This window comes from Symphalangus syndactylus, chromosome 21 (assembly GCF_028878055.3).
Source record: "Symphalangus syndactylus isolate Jambi chromosome 21, NHGRI_mSymSyn1-v2.1_pri, whole genome shotgun sequence".
Classification (NCBI taxonomy): domain Eukaryota; kingdom Metazoa; phylum Chordata; class Mammalia; order Primates; family Hylobatidae; genus Symphalangus; species Symphalangus syndactylus.
In genome coordinates, this window is record NC_072443.2 from 78,661,525 (window position 1) to 78,684,229 (window position 22,705).

The 22,705-nt window shown below is 38.9% G+C and overlaps 1 long non-coding RNA gene across 2 annotated transcripts; it reads left to right on the forward strand.

Moving 5' to 3' along the window:
- The first annotated feature begins 743 nt into the window (after positions 1–743).
- On the forward strand, positions 744–15,515 carry LOC129471020 (uncharacterized). Of its 2 annotated transcripts, none has more exons than XR_010118684.1 (4): positions 744–845; positions 11,235–11,409; positions 11,551–11,715; positions 15,460–15,515. It is a non-coding gene; the product is annotated as an uncharacterized lncRNA (long non-coding RNA). The 2 variants fall into 2 exon arrangements; XR_008653470.2 differs by lacking the exon at positions 15,460–15,515 and adding an exon at positions 13,826–13,946.
- The last annotated feature ends 7,190 nt before the right edge of the window (positions 15,516–22,705 follow it).

Genomic DNA, 22,705 nt, shown 5'->3' on the forward strand with positions numbered 1-22,705 from the left:
CAAAGAGTAAATGGTAGGAGAAAAGAAATAGAACTATTAAAGGGGAAATTAAAAGTGGGACCGTTTGGAGGGGGCGGTTGTCAGTATTTGAGCAGGCAGGCGAGTGGCCTTGAGAGCAGCCTTTGTGCATCTTGGAACTTTTGAAAGGAGGAATGGTTGGTAACTGAATGTTTTTTTGAGTTCTACAAAAGTAATTCTGAAGTTTTTTTTTTTTTTTAAACTAAACTGTAGTAAACACAAAGTGTTTTTTATTTACTTATGACTTCTAGGATGGATTTCTTTAAATGTGAAAATGAGATCAAGTGGGATTTTAAGGCAGGATTTAAAAGGTCTATGTTTATAAGAATTATTCCAGAAAATATTTAATGGGAAGCAGAGGTCATGGGGTAAAGTGAAAGAGGGTCAGAGGATGTGTGTGTCATGGTAATAAAGACAGAACGGGATGATATGGTAAACAACTGTCAATTTTTTGTCTTTTCTACTTACCTCTCAGAACAACAAGCACCGCATTTCTAGGAACAGCTCTTCCACTCCATGTGGTTCTGAGGAGCTGCCAATCACAGGACATGGCCCTGCAGCCATAGGAATGGACATAAAAAATAGGCCTGGCCAATCATAGTAACTGGTTTCCATGGCCACAGGGATGAGCACATGACCCAATTTAGGCCAATCAGAGTCGTTCCCTGCAGTTTCATAGAGAGAGACAATGGAATAGAGAAGCTCTGGTGTTACTAAGCAGGAAATGAAAGCCTAGAGTTGTCTGCATCCACACCTCTTTTACCATTTCCTCATTCAACCTGGCCATGAGAAAGAAGCCAATCTATAGAAAAGGAAGAAGACAACAGGTAGAACCTGAGCTTGGGGATGGAGGGAGATGGAGGGAGTTTAAATGTAATCACATTGTCTAAGTCACTGGGCTTCCTGGGGCCAGCTTACTCCTGGACTTCCCTGCTATTTGAACCCATCTTTCCAGTTTGGCTTAACTCAGTAAGTTTAGTTTCTGACACTTGTAACCAAAGGAGTCTGGGTGAATCAATGTTCTGAGTGCCTTGAGGACAGAAAGCTGTCAGTGGCTGCAATGAGGAAGAAAGACCATGCTGATGGGGCAAGAAGGTGTTGCTGTCAACTTCCCATGAGCCCCATTTACTTAGAGCAGGTCCTAATGGTCTAAAGAGGGAGTGGGAATCATATAGGAGTGAGAACTGAGAAATTAATGTCCTCTTTTGCCTTGAGTTGGCTGCCTTCCTGGGGTGATGTGGCGAGAAGAGTTGGGTTTCTTGGATGGTAGTTTGGTTTTGTGTTACTAAAATTTATGCTCTAAATATTGATCTGTTTTCCCTCTTATCTGTTTCATTGCTGTAGTTGCTATGGTACATTTCAGTTAAAAAATACATGTCCGCAATTTTTATTGGTTGCTTGTTTAATTATTTCTTTATGGTTAGATGAGGCTGTATATGCAAAGAAACGTGATGCTTCTTTATGGTCATCTGGCGTGGTGTGCAGACATGATGCAATGTGGCACAGTCTACCCACATTGGCTGAGTGTGATGATTCATAACACCAATGCAGGGAGGCATGTTTTACTACATTGGCCTCTATAGTTTCTCCTCAAACACACTCCCCATATATTTCCTTCAGAAATTCAATTCATGCTGCACAAATTAATGTCTCATTTTTGTGTCTTTATGAAAGGCAATAACTTAGATGATATGCTTTGAAGTAGGAAGCATTCGAGTTCTTGAAAGAAAAGACAGAGACCATATTGATTTTTCACTGTGAACCAAAAATGATATGTTTTCTTTTTCTTGTTATTTATTTATGTATTTTTTTCTTTTTCTTTTTCTTTTTTTTTTTTTTTTTTTTGAGATGGAGTCTCGCTCTGTCGTCCAGGCTGGAGTGCAGTGGCGTGATCTCGGCTCACTGCAAATTCTGCCTCCCAGGTTCACGCCGTTCTTCTGCCTCAGCCTCCCAAGCAGCTGGGACCACAGGCACCTGCCACCATGCCTGGCCAATCTTTTGCATTTTTTAGTAGAGACGTGGTTTCACCATGTTAGCCAGGGTGGTCTCGATGTCCTGACCTTGTGATATGCCCGCCTCGGCCTCCCAAAGTGCTGGGATTACAGGCATGAGCCACTGCTCCCAGCCATTATTTTCTTTTTTGTTAAACAGAAAATCCTTTTGCAACTGTCCTGGGTCTTAGACTATCATCCTCCTCCTCTTCTATTCCTATAGTGTTGATGTAGTATAGACTAAAGCTGGATTAGAAGTCCAATTCTAAAAGTAACTGAACTGGGAAATTCACTTATTCTTTGGTGTGTGTACATGGGCATTAGGTGTGGGCCTGGCTTGGTGGGAGAAGATGCGGCAATCAGCTTATGGTCCTAGTCAGTAAACCCCCATAACTTGGCAGCAGACCTAGGGAACTTCTTATGATAATCTAAGACTTCTCCCTAGATAAAAGGGCATTAGACTATATGTCCTGGGGGGACTATTAAATGTTAACTGATTTTTAAATAGTTAATGCTACTCTGCGTTGGTTGAAGAAACTCAGGAAGTGCAGCCAAGTGAGTGGAAAGGTATATGGTAAAAGTGATGATGATGATGATGGCTAATACTTACTGAGCACTTACTACATTTAGGGCACTGTTAGGAATATTCTGCACCTGTTCTCACTTAATTGCTACAACTTCATCAGTTTACCCATCTCTCAGATGAAGAAACTGAGGCTTTGACGCTGACTCACACAGCTAGTGTGCATGGACCCAAATCTCCATGACTTCTGAGCCCAAGTTATAAAGAAGCTGATTGGGACTCAGCTAGGGAATGATAATTTGATGTGCCAGTCAAGAGAATGGCTATTCCGCCAGGCTATTCCTGGGCATGTTCAAGCCTAGGTTGGAGGACTATTGTCAGGGAAGTTGTGAAGGGAATTCTCATACACTGGGTAAAGAGATTGGGGTGCAGACTGAGAGGGGAAATGCGGCATGTTGGGGAGTGACCCGAGCAGAGGTTGGACAAGTAAGCCGGGGTCATATGTTATTATAAGGATTTGTTGTTTTAATCCTAAAGTCCTTGGGAAGCATTTGAAAGGCTTAAAGACAAGAGGAACTTGCATTTTTTGTAAGATTAAATCGGCTTCACTTTAAAAAATGGATCCAAATACGTTGGCCGGGTACAGCAGGACCTTTTAGGAGGTCATTCCACTTATACCATTGACATGGGAGAGCTAATGATGGCTTGAACTAAGCCACTTGATTAAAACAAATTAACCAATTCAGACAATATCATCCCCAAATGTCTAGTCTGCCAAACTCCCATTCATTCCTCCTGCCTTGTAAATTCTCTCCACTGCTCATCACTTTCAGCTGGTCAAGAAAACTTGGGGTAGTTTCTTTCTTTTTTTTTTAATTTTATTATTATTATACTTTAAATTTTAGGGTACATGTGCACAATGTGCAGGTTTGTTACATATGTATACATGTGCCATGTTGGTGTGCTGCACCCATTAACTCGTCATTTAGCATTAGGTATATCTCCTAATGCTAGCCCTCACCCCTCCCCTCACCCCACAATAGTCCCCGGTGTGTGATGTTCCCCTTCCTGTGTCCATGAGTTCTCATTGTTCAATTCCCACCTATGAGTGAGAACATGCGGTGTTTGGTTTTTTGTCCTTGCGATAGTTTGCTGAGAATGATGGTTTCCAGTTTCATCCATGTCCCTACAAAGGACATGAACTCATCATTTTTCATGGCTGCATAGTATTCCGTGGTGTATATGTGCCACATTTTCTTAATCCAGTCTATTGTTGTTGGACATTTGAGTTGGTTCCAAGTCTTTGCTATTGTGAATAGTGCCGCAATAAACATACATGTGCATGTGTCTTTATAGCAGCATGATTTATAATCCTTTGGGTATATACCCAATAATGGGATGGCTGGCTCAAATGGTATTTCTAGTTGTAGATCCCTGAGGAATCGCCACACTGACTTCCACAATGGTTGAACTAGTTTACAGTCCCACCAACAGTGTAAAAGTGTTCCTATTTCTCCACAACCTCTCCAGCACCTGTTGTTTCCTTTTTAATGATGGCCATTCTAACTGGTGTGAGATGGTATCTCACTGTGGTTTTGATTTGCATTTCTCTGATGGCCAGTGATGATGAGCATTTTTCATGTGTTTTTTGGCTGCATAAATGTCTTCTTTTGAGAAGTGTCTGTTCATATCATTTGCCCACTTTTTGATGGGGTTGTTTGTTTTTTTCTTGTAAATTTGTTTGAGTTCATTGTAGATTCTGGATATTAGCCCTTTGTCAGTTGAGTAGGTTGCGAAAATTTTCTCCCATTTTGTAGGTTGCCTGTTCACTCTGATGGTAGTTTCTTTTGCTGTGCAGAAGCTCTTTAGTTTAATGAGATCCCATTTGTCAATTTTGGCTTTTGTTGCCATTGCTTTTGGTGTTTTAGACATGAAGTCCTTGCCCATGCCTATGTCGAATGACATTGCCTAGGTTTTCTTCTAGGGTTTTTATGGTTTTAGGTCTAACATGTAAGTCTTTAATCCATCTTGAATTAATTTTTGTATAAGGTGTAAGGAAGGGATCCAGTTTCAGTTTTCTACTTATGGCTAGCCAGTTTTCCCAGCACCATTTATTAAATAGGGAATCCTTTCCCCATTGCTTGTTTTTGTCACGTTTGTCAAAGATCAGATGGTTGTAGATATGCGGCATTATTTCTGAGGGCTCTGTTCTGTTCCATTGATCTATATCTCTGTTTTGGTACCAGTACCATGCTGTTTTGGTTACTGTAGCCTTGTAGTATAGTTTGAAGTCAGGTAGCATGATGCCTCCAGCTTTGTTCTTTTGGCTTAGGATTGACTTGGTGATGGGGGCTCTTTTTTGGTTCCATATGAACTTTAAAGTAGTTTTTTCCAATTCTGTGAAGAAAGTCTTTGGCAGCTACCAATAACTCTGGGTAGTTTCTGAAGAAGCCATTCAGCAAATACTGACAGGCAGGGAGGATCAGGGCAAATACGTGATTTATTTAACCCTGTCCTTGGATGCACAGAAGTTTGTGGGTAACAGGATGGTTATCTCTTTAAAGAAGGTGGAGTAAGGCAGATACCAAGGGCTAGGTTTGCTGTAGGGAAGAGGTGGAAGAATTGAAGTTACCATTTGTTCCCAAGTCAGGCATCTCAGGGAAGTAGAAAAAGCTATGAACTGAGAATCAGTAGATTCTTCTTTTTAAATTATGGGACCTTGGCCATGTCACTTAACTTCTTCAGTTGCTTTATCTAGAAAGTAGACATTCCTGCCCCGTGTTTCTTATAGGATTACTGGGAGGATTCAATAAAATGGCACATATGGAAATGCTTAAAAAGTCACAAATCATTCTATACACACTAATTGTCATGTTCAGTCATCGAGGTAAGAGGCACTTTATGGGTGCAAAGGGCAACTTTACTGAGAAAGTATGCTGATGTTTTAAAACCTCAGGTTTCTCAGGATCTGAGTATCATTCCAAGTATCTGATTATACTTTCCATTATAAATTGCTACTTAACGTGCACTTCTGTTTTGGGGAAGCAGTACTATCCAGTGTTAAGAACATGAGCTTTAGAGTCATACAGATATAGATTTAATTTTCTGCTTGGCAATTTGACATCTTTTTAATATTTAACTTCTCCAACTCAGTTTTCTCTTCTGCAAAATGGGTCTATTCATAGCATGAACTTTATAAGCCTGGTTTGAGGATTAAAAGAAATATTACATGTAAAGTTGTTAACACAGTCGTTAGCCCATGTTAAGAGCTCATCACATGTTAATTATTATTGTTTCTATGTCCTTTAAAGTTTTCAGGGTACTTTCTAGCTCCATTTTCTAATTTAATTTTTCTTAACATTGTCAATAGCGGGCTGATTATTATCCATCTTCCTTCATTTGTCCACTTACGTAGGTTTTGCATGGACTACATGAAGGGTTTTCCACTTCCCTCCACCTAAAAATTCCTTGGGAAATTACCTAGGAGAAAGAACCAAATCCAAAAGAGGCAGAGACAGCTGATTGTTGTAAGGGATAGTGAGAGTAAATGACGTCAGGCCAGTTCAAATTATTGACGTCCCCAGGGTCACTGAGCACCCAGAACTATAGTGAAGTTCCCAGCAGTCCTTGCATCATCAGTGGTGTTCCCTCGTTGCAGACCCATGGGAGAGCACGTAGGTGCCATGTTCCTAACGTGATGCTGACGCACAGCTTTGCAAGTTTCCAACCAGTTACCGGGAGGCAGTGGGCGCTGGGCCCAGCTGGGACTCATGACATCACAGAGGAATCTCGGCAGTTGAATAGCTGACAGTGTCTGCCTTTGCCAGCTATGCACTGGAAGCTGGAAGGGAATTTGGCCTCCAGAAAGCACATTTTTACTCCAGCCTGGAGCCTGTCAAAATCAACACGAGACTCTTAGCAGCTACAGAGTTATTCTACTAATTGTTGCCGACACTTAAGAAAGTGAGGAACTGTTAAAGGGCTGTCTCCTTGTCCTGAGTAGCAACCCTGATCCTCTCTAAGCAGATGGACCAATAATTATTCCCATCAATAAGGGGCAAATGCACAGCTCTGCCTTCTAGTATCTGACCTAGGGGTTCTCTGTGTCATCCTCGGCTTTGGCCGAGGATGAGAATACAACAAAAACTGTAGGGGGAGCTATTTTGTTTTGAATGCAGAATGTAATCTGCCTTTTTGAGTAAGCAAAATATTAAAATTCTCAGAGTCTCTTTTAGAGAAAAATTTTACTTTCTGGGGTATTATGAAAGTGCTATAGAAATAAGCCTTGTTCACAAGTTAAGAAACATAATATGCATCAATATGAATCTAAATTAGAAAATGAATTCCTCCAGTTATTTCAAGTGATATTTGGGCATTTGGCAGTAGGAGGGGTAAGAAAAACAGACTTGGGTTCGGATCCCAGCTCAGCTGTTACTAGTTGAGTGGCCTTGAGCAAATTGCCTCATAGGTCTGTAGTATGGAAATAGACTGCCCTGCCACACCCAGAGTTCTTATTTGGATTTAATTTTACAATGCATTTAAAGCTTGACAAGTAGCAAGTGTTCAAAGAATGATTTTTCCCACCTCCCTTATTTCTCTCAAGTGTGAAATATCATACCCATTCATATCTATCTATGAATTTTGGCCAGGTGTGGTGGCTCATGCCTGTAATCCCAGTGCTTTGGGAGGCCAAGGAGAGAGGATCATGTGAGAGGCCAGGAGTTCAAGGCTGCAGTGATCTATGATTGCAGAACTGCACTCCAGCCTGGGCAATAGAATGAGACCCTATCTCACACAGAACAAAACAAAAGAAATAATTTTGCTTCTCTGATTGGCTTCCTGCTTTTTTTTTTTTTTTTTTTTTCCGAGACAGAGTCTTGCTCTGTCACCCAGGCTAGAGTGCAGTGGCACGATCTCGGCTCACTGCAATCTCCACCTCCTGGGTTCAAGCAATTCTCCTGCCTCAGCCTCTTCAGTAACTGGGATTACAGGTGCCCACCACCATTCCCATCTAATTTTTGTACTTTTAGTAGAGACAGGATTTCACCATGTTGGCCAGGCTGGTCTTGAACTCCTGACCTTGTCATCTGCCCGCCTCGGCCTCCCAAAGTGCTGGGATTATAGGCGTGAGCCACCTCGCCCGGCTGGCTTCCTGCATTTTCTATGGAAAATGTGATTAGGTTTATAAAACAGGGCTTGTATTCATAATGAGTTCTACTGTGAGGCTGAGTATCCTGCAGTTATTTCTTTGATAGGATGGTTTGAGGATGAAGCCTCTGCAGAACAGTGTTTGATGCTGCTGGACAAAGTATTTGTGCCCAAGCCCATGTCAGGATGAAAATCAAGGCAGAATGGTATTTGCTTCTTTGGAGAGGCCTGGATAGTGACTTGAAAATGATCCTGGAACGAAAGTATATTTCCTGGCATACCAAGGTTCTATAGCTGTGGCAGCTCAGGGACTGCTCTGTTCCTTACCCAGACATAATATTCTTCTCAGGTTAAGCCTCCGTCAGAACCCAGAAGGCCACGAGGTGCAGCAAGCCAAAATCTCAGCTTCCAGTGAAACAAGGATTGCCTTTGGAATCTGTTTTCTAAATCACAAATAGGGGTTACTGCCGGGCTAAGAAAACTATTAATATTAGTAGTTAACCAATAAATGGAAACAAGGGAGGAAAAAAAATACAGATCTGTGAAAGACCGGCAACATATCACAGGGGAAAGCATTTTGCTGCTTCTTCCTCCTTCCGCTGTGCTGGGCCGGGGTCTCTTAATGAGGAGCCATATCCTCTCAGGATATTACCTCAGAGACTATCAGAAGCCTTGCGCAGAGGTTGCTCTCACATTTTTTTTCTCCAGTCACATTTATACAAGAGAATTCCATATTTGACAGCACACTGGTACTTCCCTTGTTTAACAAAGGCATCTTAATTTTCCATGACGGTAACATTTAAGTTACCATAAGTCGAGTCTTAAAATAATTGTTACACTTAATGGGTATTCTTAGAATAAAGCCGGAAGGAAACAGGAACAATCACTCCAATTCCCTCATTTTGTAGGTGACAATCTGGGGGCCCAAGTTTAGTGCCTTTTCAAAGCAACGCTATGTCTGGGCTCAGGGCTGGGTTGAGAAGTCAGATTTATATTTCCACACTGACACTCTCTGACTTTGCCTTGTCATCATTTAGGAGTGGGTGGGTAATAGAAAACTTACGAGTGTTAACAGGGGTTTAAGTATAAGAGAATACCACCAAATAATCCCATTGTGGAGAATCATGATACACAGAATTTTATGAAGGAGGGATATCCTGAGGTTTACACAAAAATCATGAGGGTTACATTTTACAGTTAAAGAAAATGTGGCAAAGAGAAGTTTAGTGACTTGCCCAAGGCAACATAGCTAATAATTAATGGAGCCAGGATTTGAACTCATTGCATCTGGCATATGTGGTACAAGTTAGAAATTAAGCTGGAGTTGCTTATAGGCATTTGTGTTATTCCTTGAGGTTTACTCACCCTACTTCACTGGTCTAGGGTGAAACTTGAGCTTTGGGAGCACATGGGGAAGGCTGGGATTGGGAATTCTGCCTAGCCTGAATGTAGAGAGTTATCCAATGTTGTCTCCATTCCTGTATCACATGAGTGAATAGGTTGGCATAACAGAAAGACCCTAAAGACTTTTGAGATGTGTGTGTATTATGGTGGGGACTGTGTTATGCTGGGACTGTTTCCTCTTCTTTCTCTCTGCTTTCTTAGAGGCTCTGCCTTAATGCCCCAAAGAGCCAATCTTCACAGCTCCTCTGATTGGACCAGGGGTAGACACAAAATGACTTCTATCAGAATCTCTCACCATGGATTTTGAAATTAGTGTGTTTGAATTAGTTTCCTTTGGAGAGATGAGTTGGAAAGTCACATAGACTTGTGATCAGAAGTCACCATCTCAGGGATGCCGTGGTCACTGATGTGTTTGTAATCAGAAAGCAACTGCGTAGAGAGAAACAGCAGTAGATGAATGAATGAATGGGTTCAGTCAAATCCAATGAGGCACAGTGAAAATCTTGCGTATGCTTCCTCTTCCCCCAGCTATAAAAAGTACTTGAGCCTTGATTTTTCAGGTGTCACTACAAGCTTTGATTTTTCAGGTCCTGACCTTAAAATCAACAGAGGAAGACAGAGTGGAGATAAGGAGTGAAAATGAGTCCAATGACATCATTTGGATCCTGAATTCATTTGTTCCCTAAGCCAACCTCTACCCTGAACGTTTCTGATAGAGAGGAAAATATCTTCTCTCTCTCAAGTCAATTCAAGTTAAGTTTTCAGCCCCACTCAAGATAAAGAGTTCTGACATATGAACCTCACGTCGCCAGTACGTTTCTTTGTTTTGCAGACTGCCCGGCCAAACTTCAAGAAAAAAGGAAAAGAAGTGCTGGGTCAGCTGCCTTTTGATAGTAGTTATTTCATTTATTATTTTCTGTTTTGTTGTTTTTGTAAAGAACATGTAAGAAACTCTTCAACTGAATTCCGCCTCGTGCCTAGATCCTAATCCTTCGGAAGCAAAAAATGGTTTTCTGTTCTCTGGGTGGTTCCTGGGATACTGCAGTTCCAAAAGGATAAGACATGGAGAGAGTTGGCCAGAGTTAAAACAACAACAACAACAACAAAAAACCCGAAGAGAGGGAGTAGAAATGATTAAGAAAAACAAAACAAAAACTGAAAGTGAGTGAAAATGGAATATCCATGAATTAAAAGCAGTACACATGGAAACAGAGCATCTCTCTTTCAAGTTAGAGCCCTGGCACTGACTACTTTGACTCATTGGCTACAATCAGCCTTGACTGAGCCCCTTTGTTCACCTCTAAACTAATCACTATGGCTCCAGGGATGTGATGCTGTAATTGATCAGGCTTGGATCACCTGACCACCTGTGGTGCTGTGGAAATGATAAACACCATCCTACTGAGATTATGGAAGGGGAAGTTCCACGTGGAAATCAGGATGCAAAAGACAAGTGAATGAAAGGCAGATAACAACAGAAAATATTCAGACTAGAGTTCCCTCTAAAGTGGCCACTACGTAGAATCCAGAATCCTTTAATGACATACTTCTAAGTGAAACACTTTTGCCTAAGATAAGCATTTCTGTAAGATTTATAAAAAATACGGCTTTTCTCTATGTTGGAAATTTCACACTAACAAGAATAGTTCTGAAACACTGAAAATCTTAGAAACCTATGGGATATCTGTAATAATACTGAGAAAGTAAGGATTGAATATTATGAGATTGTGAAAATTTCAGTTTCAGTTTTTTTGTTATATGTCCTTATTATAGACTCAGGATTTCCTTTGGAGTTTGCTAATGTAAATAATTTCAAAGTTATTTACATTAATAATTTTTATGAAGCTGTAATTTTTGTGAAACTATCAGCCCTGATCTCTTTGAATTTGTCATATTCTACAACTCTCTGAGAGATGCAGCTATAAAGAAAGAAGAAACTGCTTGGGGTGACTAGTTGACCATCCCAGAATGGTTTCTTGAATTGTTTTGGCCCCTTACATGAAGTTTCTTTAAAAAGACAAAAGAATATATTGTGCTGTTTCAGACTAGGGTTGAAAGTGTGATTTTTCTCATCACACTCTTCATAATCCTTTCAGAGAATTTTGATACAGAAATAACTTATTAATTTGGAAATCTTCCCTCACACCTAGGAAATACATCTCACTCTGAGATGAAGATGGATGGTTACAATACAAATTAAGTGCATGTACGGTAAATGGGCATTGTTGGATAAATGCAGTGATGGAAGAAAATAAGATGGTGGTCGTGCCATTTCTACCTGACTTCCTTTTCTCCAACTTGATGATACTCTACCTTCAGAAACAGGTGAACAGGCCATGCATCATATTCTTTTCTTTGTAGTAACTTTTATTGGTTTGAATTATCATATCTTGTTCACTTGTAATGTGCAGTGTTTGAGTTGAAAGAGGCATGAATAACTAAAATTACATCTTCTTTTTTTTTAAGGAACCTTTGTTCTTAAACACAGGAAGTTGTAAACTCTCCAACAGCAAATTTTATTAACTCATAGGCAATACTATAAATGATGGTACTCTATTGAGTCAATGCCTTCAACATGAATCAGGAGATTAACTTTTGCAGCAAACTGTCAATCTTTACTCCTAAATTATGGTAAGTAGTTAAGTTTTTTTGTTTTGGCTTTGAAGTTGAATGATTCTTTTTGCTCAGTTGTGTCAGTCAGAAAAGGGGATTTTTCTTCTCAGCTGAGCTCTGCATGTTTTTCTTTAACAAATTAACATCTGCCCCCCACCCCCGACTATGTCATTACATTGTTGTTATTAACGTTCATCAATTCCTAAATATTTCTCTAAAGTTCTGAGGGACTTGGCAGTTTAAACTGTATGCCTTTACTGACAATTTAAATAAAACTTTCTGAAAACCCTTATGCAGGCTTTCATGTGGGTTTCTGTCAGATTTGCAGTAAAATGTCATATTTGCCTCTTTTTTTGAGAGAGAGAGAAAGAGAGGACAAGAGAGATGGTGTTCTGAGTTACTTGCTGAAGCTTTCTATACACATTTTTAGACCAAAAACTATGGTCTAGGAAAGAAGAAAAAGTCAATTTCTTAGAAGAATTCTATGATATCCAGTCAACTGGTATATGAGCCTAAGGCACATGATAGTTGCCCCAGAAAATTCATTGCTGCCTTATTTGTATCAGCTAAAAAACAAAAACAGAAATAACCTAAATTTGTAAATCAATGAAAAGTTAAATAAACCATGACATAATGTAATGTTATGTAGTATTTAAAGTAGATTTACCTGAACTCACTTAAAATGAAGCTCAGGAAAATATTATTAGGAATAAAAAAGCAATTGCACAACATTTGATATAGTGGAATCATTTTTTCTGTAAAATATATGTCTTCATGTCTTCACATATATGAATGTATACAAACAGTTAACTATAGTTACCTCTGAGCAGTAAGACTGTTGGGTAATGAGTAGGGAGAACTTTGCTGTTTTCTTGACATACCCATGCATTAAAAAAATGATGAGCATGTATAAAGATTGTAAAATGTACATGCACAAAAGAAAATAGGTTATTAAGCACTTTCATTTTACAATTGAGTGAATGGAGCATGGAGAAATTAAATGACTTTCTCATGGTAACAGAGCTCATTAGAGTCAGAATTTGAATTCAGGACTTTAGACTTCAACTTCTGTATGATTATTCCTCTACCAGATCAGTCGTCTTTAATGAATCAGAAAAAAAAATTTAAACATGAATGCCTGCATCTTGGAAATACAGTAGAAATAAACCCTCCTGCCCCCAAACCTTGGAATTTAAGTTTTAAAAGTTCAGATCTTGTTTTTCCTCATGATATCTATCTATAAATGCGCTTTTGTACATGACTTGGAATTAAATGTTTCTCTTTAGTTTTCAAATGAGTTTTATTATCATCTGATAAGTAGGCTAACCCTAGTGCAGGGAATAAATATCTTAATTAACTGATGAGTGGTCAAATCAATCTACAAAATTAAGAAGAGGAGGGCAAAGGGGCAGGAGGGAAGGCTGCCTTCTATGCTGCTTTGTGTAATAATCTAATCACCCAACATTAGCAAAAGTCTCCATGGCTCAGCTCTTCCAACAAACGTGTTCATTGTAGTGATATCCAGGAATCAACCTCACAAAACCATCTATCCAGGTGGGCTTTGAATTGAGCTCTGTTTCTTCTACTTTAACTTGGTCTCATTCATTTCTTCCTCCCTGGCTACCCATAAAAAGTTGCTCTGGAGAAATGCTCTGGCACCTAAACTCACCCTGTGGAGTACTTTATTCAGTGTTTTCTTGTAGTCCTCTTTAAATTGCAGACATTTAAACTTATTAAGCTGTGGTATTCTATTTCTATCTGGGGGTGGGATCTGAGTTAACTGAGTGCTGAGGGACAAACTTTGTTAGAGATGTAGAAAGGGCATGATCAGAAGAATAGGGAGATTCTGAGCTAAATTTCAATATCAGCTAATATTCAGTATCAGCTTATCATCATCAGACACCACCATCATCAATCTAGACCTTGTTAACTTCAGAGATACTGTTTACTGGGCATTGACTAGGAGCCAGGCAGTGGGGTAGGCATTTTACAGGAACTTATGCCTATTACAGTCTGTTGGGGGCGGATACTGTTATTATTCCCATTTGTATATAAGGAGATTAAAGCCAATAAAGCTTGGATTGGTTCAAGGTCACATTGGCTAAGGACCGCATTGCTTGTTTTACAGGAAAATTGTCTTCTCTCAGGATTCAATCTTTGTGTAGGAAAACAAGCCACGGTACTATAACAAGATACTCATCACAGAAGTGGAATCTTCCAACACTTCTTTCCCCCAGTAGATTCAGCTTGTTAGTATAGAGGGAAACTCTTTGACCTTTTGAAAATATCTATTGATTTCCTTGTGTGGGAAAATTTACAATTTATGTGCTTCAGATGCCATTGAACCATTCACTGCTTTGTTGCTTTGTCATGGGTAGGAAAGATGTTTGTGAAAGGAAGGCCAAGTGGCATCCTCATTTGGCCTCATTTGTGCAATAGATAACTGTGATCTTGGCACTGAGAAGGATGCCCCAAAGCCACTTCAAAGATGAAAGGGCCTATTTTAAAATAAGGTTTGCTGGAAGATCACAACCCAAGCATCTAAAATGTTAGTTCAGAGAAGGGATGGCAAAGAACTACCAGAGTCTTCAAATAGGAATTTCTAACTAGAATTTTAACAGCATGAAATTATCCTTGCTCCACCCTTGGAAACTGCCTTTTCTTATAGGAAGTAGACAAAATTTTCCTATCCCTTGGTTATGGACATCAAATATATGCAAGGATCAGTTTTGTTGTTGTTTTTTTTGTTTTGTTTTGTTTTTTGTCATTTTGCGCAGCTTTGGTATCTAGGTGTTCCTGCTGAATTCTATAGTCCAAATTCTTGTCTACAGCTCAAGGCTGATCTTAATATAAATGGCAGGTTTGTCCTACCTCAGATGCTTATTAAAATGTCATTCAGCAATTAGCTGAATCAAGGAAAGGAACATAGTATGCCTTTATTCTGTCTCAAAGCTTGCCCATATCTAAGCTGAGAATCTCGGTTTGCTCCCATCACATTGAAGCAGCTGTTGGTTAGGGTGCCTAGGTTATAAATATAGAAGGAGCAAGTGCTGTGCTTTGGAGATAATCGGAAGGAAAATAACTTCTGCTACCTTCTGGTAACAGCACCAATCAATTTTGGAAGTGATAAGGATAGATTCCCTGGGGGCCATCAGCTGCTCTGTAACACATCCTGAAATATAAGAATTATATTGAAACGTTGCTATTTCATATAGCACTTTACACAAATTTTTAGATTTAACCTTGAAAGTTGAATAGAAAGGGCTATCAAAAAAAAAAAAAAAAAAAAAGCTTAGCCCCTACAAAATCCATACTGCACAATGTATGTATCAATACTATTGGTGGGACTTTTTCTTCCTCCAGTGAATTAGAGGGAATCCCTGAGATATTGACATCACACTAAAGGGTTAAGTTTTTAGGGCAAGCCTGAAAGAGTTTAATTTTTCTCAGCACTTTGCTTCATCTCTGGAAGTTGCCACAACATGCCTCACTTTGGTAACAGAGCTATGAAGACATCCTTTGGGCCTAGAAAAAGTAGTAAAAACAGGGAATCTCCCCTTCTCACTCTCACTAGTGTGTATCATGAAGAAACATAATAATGGATTTGCATGCTTAGTATTCTAAGGACATTACTTCCAATACTATTTGGATTTTAATTGATAGTGAGCAAATAGAAAAGAAACTTATAAAGAAGGTGCTGCTTCACTTAAAAAATATTTCAAGTACTTTAAATTGGCAAATTAATTTTTCTTTGTTTTTTAGAATTGACAACTACTTCATCAGTGCCCAATTCTTATTAAGTGCATTTTCTACTGGCTCAAGTCCTATCTTTGATTGCTCTTTTCAGAATTCTGCAGTAAGAATTTCAATAAATAAATAAATAAATAAATGCACTGGGCTGACTTCTAGAATGGTTGAGTAAGGATCTCTGAAAATTCACTTCTTCATAAAAGAAATGAAGAAATAAGAACACTTGCAAACAAACAAACAAAACCAACCAACCAACCAAACAAACAAAAAACCTGTCAAAATCAGCTTTTGAAGAACTGTAGAAATAACTAAAGGCTTACAACAATCTGAGGAGTGTTTAAGAAAAATAATTGAAACTTTGTAAGAACAATTAAATTTATAGCATTTTAAAATTTATAATTCTTTCCTCTTCCCCAGCCATAGTAGCCTTGAAAACCATCAGGATTACAGTTATGATTGCTGTGAAAACCAGTAGCCTATCAGCCACTGGAAGGGAAAAAATAGGTTTGGAGTTTTCCTAAAGCCTGATCTCCAGAGAATTTCCACTATTTGGCTTGTCTGAAAGCTTGCTGAAAAGCTCCATTCTCAGGGCTTGTTTTTGTTTGACTTGATTCAGAGCTCACTCTGTATGAATAGTGTTATCTTCAAGATACTTGTTGAAAACAATTGGCAGCAAATGTTTAATATTACAGCTGTCTGAGGTGCCATTACCAGTTGGGGCTAACAAGAGGTTGACCAAAAAACTTAAATGGAAAAACTGAGGAATGAGACATTTGCAGGGGTCTTTGAAGGGCTCTGACATATTCCTGGGACTCTTAAAAAGCCACAGAAATTCTACATAAAAAATTGTAGTGAATCCACAAAAGAATTATTGGAGTTAATAAAGAAGTTCAGTAAGGTTGCAGGACACAAGATCAATACGCAAAACTCAGTTGTATACACGAGCAATGGACAAATTGAAATTGCAATCAAGAAAGAAATTCTGTCTACAATAGCTTAAAAAGGAATAAAATACTTAGGAGGAATAAATTTCACAAAAGAATTGTGAGATTTGGCACTGAAAACTAAAAACCATTTCAGTGAAGTTAAGAAATACCTAAATAAGTGGGAAGGCATTCCATGTTTATAGACTGGAAGAATTAATACTGTTAAAATGGCAATACTCCCCAAATTGGTCTACATATTCAATACAATCTCTTTCAAATCCAAGCTGCCCTTCTTTGCATAAATGGAAAAGCAAATCCTGAAGTTCGTGTGGAAATGCAAGGGGCCCAGAATAACCAAAGCAATCTTGAAAAAGCAGAACAAAGTTGTAGGCTTTGCACTTTCTGATTTCGAATCTTCCTATGAATTTATATTAATCAAGATGATATAGTACTGCCATAAAGATAGACAAATAAGACAAGTACATGAATAATGTAGAATCAAAAATCTAGGAAAAAAACCCTAGCATTTATAATTAATTGATTTTTGCCAAGAGTGCCAATTTAATAAGAAAAACAATCTTTTCATCAAATGATGCTGGGACAACTGGATACCCACATGCAATAGAATGAAGTTGTTCTCCCTACTTCACATGATATACAAAAATTAACTTGCAACAGATTGTAAATTTAAATGTAAGAACCAAAATTAATTTTTTGTGACATTGGATTAGATATGGTTTCTTAGAAATAACACCAATGGCATAAGCAACAGAAAAAGAAAGTGGATGCCATCAAAATTAAAAACTTTTGTGCTTCAAAGGACACCATCGATAAAATTAAAAGACAACCCAGATAATGGAGAATATATTTTCAAATCACATATTTGATAAGGTCTAGTATCTAGAATATTTAAAGAACTTTTTACAACTCAACAATAAAAAGAAACACCTAATTTAAGAATGGAAAAAGGATTTGAATAGATCTTCCTCCAGAAAAGATACATAAATAGCCAATAAGCACATTAAAAGATGTTCCACATCATTGTTCATTAGGGAAATGTAAGTCAATGTCACATGAGATATCATTTCACATTTATTAGGATGGCTATGTCAAAAAGACAAAAATAACAAGTGTTGTGAGGATGTGGAGTAATTGGAACCCTCATACATTGCTGGTGGGAATGCAAAATGGTACAACCATTTTGAAGACAGTTTGGAAGTTCCTCAAAAATTCAAGATAGAGGTACCATATGACCCAGAAATTCCAACTTTAGGTATAGACCCTAAAGAATTAAAAACACATGTTCACATAAAAACTTTTACATGAATGTTCATAGAATTAATAACAGCCAAAAGGTGGAAACAACACAAATGTCCCTCAATCGATGAATGGATACACAAAATATGGTATGAATATACAATAGTATTATTTAGCCAAACAAAGAAGTAAATACTTCTATCTTCTACAACATGGATGAACCTTGAATAAGGGAAAGGAGTCCTTCATAAAAGTCTGCGTACTGTAGCATTCAATTTATATGAATTGTCCAGAATCGGCAAATTTATAGAGACAGAGATGGGTTAGTTGTTCCTAGGGGCTGGATGAAGGAGGAGATGGGGAACGGCTGCTAACAGCCATGGGGATTCTTTTTGCGATGATGACAACGTTCTGGAATTAGATAGTGGTGATGCTGCACACCTTTGTGAATATGCTGAAAACACAGAATTGTATACTTTAACAAGATGGATTTTATGGTATGTGCATTATATCTCAAAAAAGCTGTTATTAAATGAAAAAAAAAAAAAAAAAAAAATGAAGGCATTCCCCCAGCTGTTCTCAATTGCTGTTCTCAGGACTTTGTGGATAAATGACTCAGCAGAACTCAGTACTTTTTCATTTTAATTAATTAATTAATTTATTTATTTATTTTGAGGCAGAGTCTCGCTCTGTCACCCAGGCTGGACTGCAGTGGCACAATCTCAGCTCCCTGCAACCCTGGCCTCCTGGGTTCAAGCTATTATCCTGCCTCAGCCTCCTGAGTAGCTGAGATTACAGGCACCTGCCACCACACCTGGCTAATTTTTGTATTTTTAGTAGAGACGGGGTTTCGCCATGTTTAGCAGGCTGGTCTGGAATTTTTGACCTCAGATGATCCACCTGTCTTGGCCTCCCAAAGTGCTGGGATTACAGGCATGAGCCACTGCACCCGGCCATTTCTTTTATTTTTTAAAAAGCAAGACTATTTCGCCACACAGAAAACATATATTAAACAAAATATATTAATTACATATCACTGTTATAATCTAGATAAACAAATAGACTTCTTCAGAGACACCATATGGAGATGGGAATTCACCTACAAATATAGTCAAAATACTGTGGTCATTTCACATTGAGCTTGGGTTGGCAGAGACAAAAAGGAGGAGAAGTTAGGCAGAATAACTCAGGCCTGATGATTCTCCTCTTGATCAACAATAAAAAGCCTTGTCTTAGATTCTTAACCATCTAGTCTGGTTCTCTCTACTGATTATCTTCAACAGATAATAGTTTGTCTGCCAAGTACTGGTAATTATTTTAGATTGTGAGATTTCACTGTGATTAAGTGAGTTAAAATCTGTCTCCCTGGCATCCTAAATAAAGCCTATACCTCTCAGAGTTTAAGCAATTTTTTTTTCTTAAGATGGAGAATGGTTAAAAAGAGATTGATCTCTCCTTGTAAAAAACAACTGCCCCCCCCCCACCCCAACTGCCGCCACCAAACACACACACACACAAACCCCTCCGACTCTTCTAGCTAGTGTCACAATAAAAGATGACAATCAACAATAGATCGAGCCTTTTGGCAGTGGAGATGGCTTTAAGCCTCAACAATTCTGTTGAGGTTTTTGTCGGTCTAGTCTCTTTCCAGGTAAACATCTTTGTTTATTTAATGCACACATTTTATTCTAACTTTCTAATGCTAATGTTTTATTTCTATCCCCCTGGACCTAAGAATACATTATGAAAAGATAGTATCCTGCCGAGATTTTTTTTTTTGAGATGGAGTCTTGCTCTGTTACCAGGCTGGAGTGCAGTGGTGTGATCTCGGCTAACTGCAACCTCCACCTCCTGGGTTCAAGCGGTTGTCCTGCTCAGCCTCCCAAGTAGCTGGGACTACAGATGCATACCACCAGGCCCAGCCAATTTTTGTATTTTCATCACTGAAAACGAGGCACATAAGAAATTTCAAGTTGGAGTTTCATGATTTTTGTTTTTAATGTGTTCATAGGCGTAAATATTTATAGTTTGCTGTGCATTTACTAAAATCTTGCATGCTTATATAATCTTGATATAACCAAGGTGGTACACCTGAGGAAATGTAATTATAAAATTGGATTGTAATTTAAATGTTCCATGGAAGCAAACTAAGGATATTATTCATCTTATGGATTGACAAGTTATTTCGGGGAGAGGTTGAAACATAGAACCAGCAAAACTCTTCCCCTTGGTGAACCTCTTTTGGCCACTTGACAGTTTTTCTACTTTGGACATATTTATCATAGGTTTGTAACAAGAGGGCAGAGAGGAAGGCATTGAACTGTCATCTGCAAACTGAATTATCTGATGTCATTTATACATCTTATGCAATCTGGGGGCAGAACTTGCTTATTTAGATCTGATTTATACTGTGGAATTCCCATGTGGATATGGATATGGTAATATTGAAGGGTAATTTAGACTTTCTGTTGCTATTTCCTAGTGACTAGTTTTGCAAAAGAATGCATATAAATTTCAAATTAGAAGGAACCACGTCTTTAGAATTTTGTACTTACATTAGTGATGGAAGCAGCCTGGAATTGTTAAAAAAACAATTGAAGGAGCTGAAAATGTTTCCAAATAAAGTGGAAAGGTATTGTCCCAGTCCTTCTCAGTGGCATGACTCCTAAAAAGAATAAATTAGTAGGAAATTGGGACTGGCTTAAGTTTGGAAGAGTTACATCCAAAATGGACGTGAGTTTTTAGGTCTTGGTCAGAATCTACTTAATCTCTGAAAGTTTTGGGAATTAAATCCAGAAATTTCAGGGAAATAGACCCTCAGCATGCTAGCATGCATGACAGCACCCTCACGTCCCGTGCAAGGTGGACATCATGAATGAAACAGGACAAACTTTCCTGCTAAACCCTAAGAAAGTATGATAGCCAGCCTCCAAGATGTTCCCCAGTGATCCTAGCCTCTCTTGTGTATCCATACCCTTGTATAGTTCCATCCCGTATTGTATGAGGCTGGCCTGTTTGACCAATAGAGTCCTGCAGAAATGACTGTGTGACTTCCAAAGCTAAGTCATAAAAGATATCATGACTACTGCCTTGCTCTTGTGGATCGTGTCCTCTGGGGGAAGCCATTTGCCATGTCAGGAAGACCCTTAAGCAACCCTGTGGAGAAACTCACATGGTAAGGCCAACTGCTAACAGCCAATACCAACTTACCAGTCACCTGAGTGAACCATCTTGGAAGTAGATCCGTCAGCCCTAATCATGCCTTCAATTGATGGCAACCTGCTGAGGGTCCTAGAGCCAGAGCCTCTTAGCCAAGCTTCTCCTAATTTCCTGACCTATAGAAACTATAAGAGGTTATAAATGTATATTGTTTTAAGCTGCTAAATTTGAAGATAATTTGTTACATTGCAATAGATATCTAATGTGTAGTGTTTGAAAGGTGATTCCTGGAAGTTTAAATGAGTGAGGAAAATGAGACAGGGAAGACAGAAGTCAATATGTTGATGAGTGAGTTACTGCTATAGACAAATGGGTTCAATCCCACTGGGGATCCTGCGATGGTTGTACAGGATGCACCTGAGAATGATGCCCATGAGGGAAGGGGACGCTCGCTTATCTTCCCAGTGATTCCCATTTCTTCACTGGATAAAGGTTTCCTCTGGAAGCATTAAATCCTTAGTATTTGCAGGCTGCCTTGCCCTTGGGAAACCCAAGGAATCAGAAAATCCTCAGCCAGAAGAGCAGAAAGCTGCAGGTGGTGGAAACAGGAAGCTACCCTAATGCAAAAGAACTGTCCACAGAGGCCAGAATTGAGCTCAGGGGTGAAGTTGGACTGAGTGAAGGATGGGTTGGATGATGGGTGGGGCTTGGGTAATGCCTGCCACATAGCTTTGTAGACTTTGTCATCGCCACACTTTGAGAAGGCACTCCCAATCAGTTAGAGTTGGGGTTTGAGATAATGTTCATTTGTCTTCTTCAGTTGATAATATACTCCCCACCCTTTGTTCTGGTCCCTCCACTGAACACCACTTTCCACCTGGTGAATTGTTGTTTAACTTGCAAAGGTCAAAGGGCACCCACTCCATGAACCTTCCCTAATCATGCCTCCTTAGCCTGGCTAAGTTAGCTTCCCTTTCTTCTGATTCCCTGTTTTCAATAGTTACATGGATTGTCACTGTTTCTTGATGTGTTTTTCTCTCACCTGTGGGTGAGCTTTTGCTCATCTTTGTATTCTCAATGTCTGGTATGTATTAGGCACTCAAAAAATGTCAGCTGCTGCTCATAGGTGGAAGCTAAGAAAAGCTGATCCCATAGAAGTCAAAAGTAGAACAGAGAATATTGGAGGCTGGGAAGGGTAGGGGGAAGGGAGGGATAGGGAGCCATTTGCTAAAGTGGCAAAATGACAGCTAGCTAGGAGGAATGAGTTCTAGTGTTCTATAGCATTGTAGGATGACTAGAGTTAACAATAATATATAGTTTCAGATAGCTGGAAGGAGGATATTGAATGTTCCTAACACAAAGAGATGATAAATATTGAAGATGATGGATATGCCAATTACCCTGATATGATCACTACACATTATACTAATTGAAACATCACTATGTATCCCATAAATTTGTATAATTATTATATGTCAATTAAACAGAAGAAAAAAATTTAAGAAAGAAAAAAATGTGAGCTGAAAGCAGAACTAGAGGAGTCGGGGAAATGTCTAAACCGCAGTGTTCTACAATATTCTCTCAGTTTATTGTCCCTACAGAGGTACTCATAGATGTTTTATTATGGTTAAAAGAAAACTGTTTACGTGCTTCAGGATTACCTGGATTTCTCTGTATAGCAGTAAGCCAACTGAGAATAAAGATTTGCCAAACTGACCAGGTTTGAGAAGATGTAATGTTAAGCCTCAGGACATCGAATACCTGAATTAACTTACCATATGTACTTTTCAGTCTGTTGTATCTTATCTTGATAGAGAAACTTTTGCACTTAAAAAAAAAAGATTCTCCAAGTCAAAGGCACGAAATGGATATGTCGCCACGTTAACTGTGGTGCATGAGATTTGGTTCCTATTAAA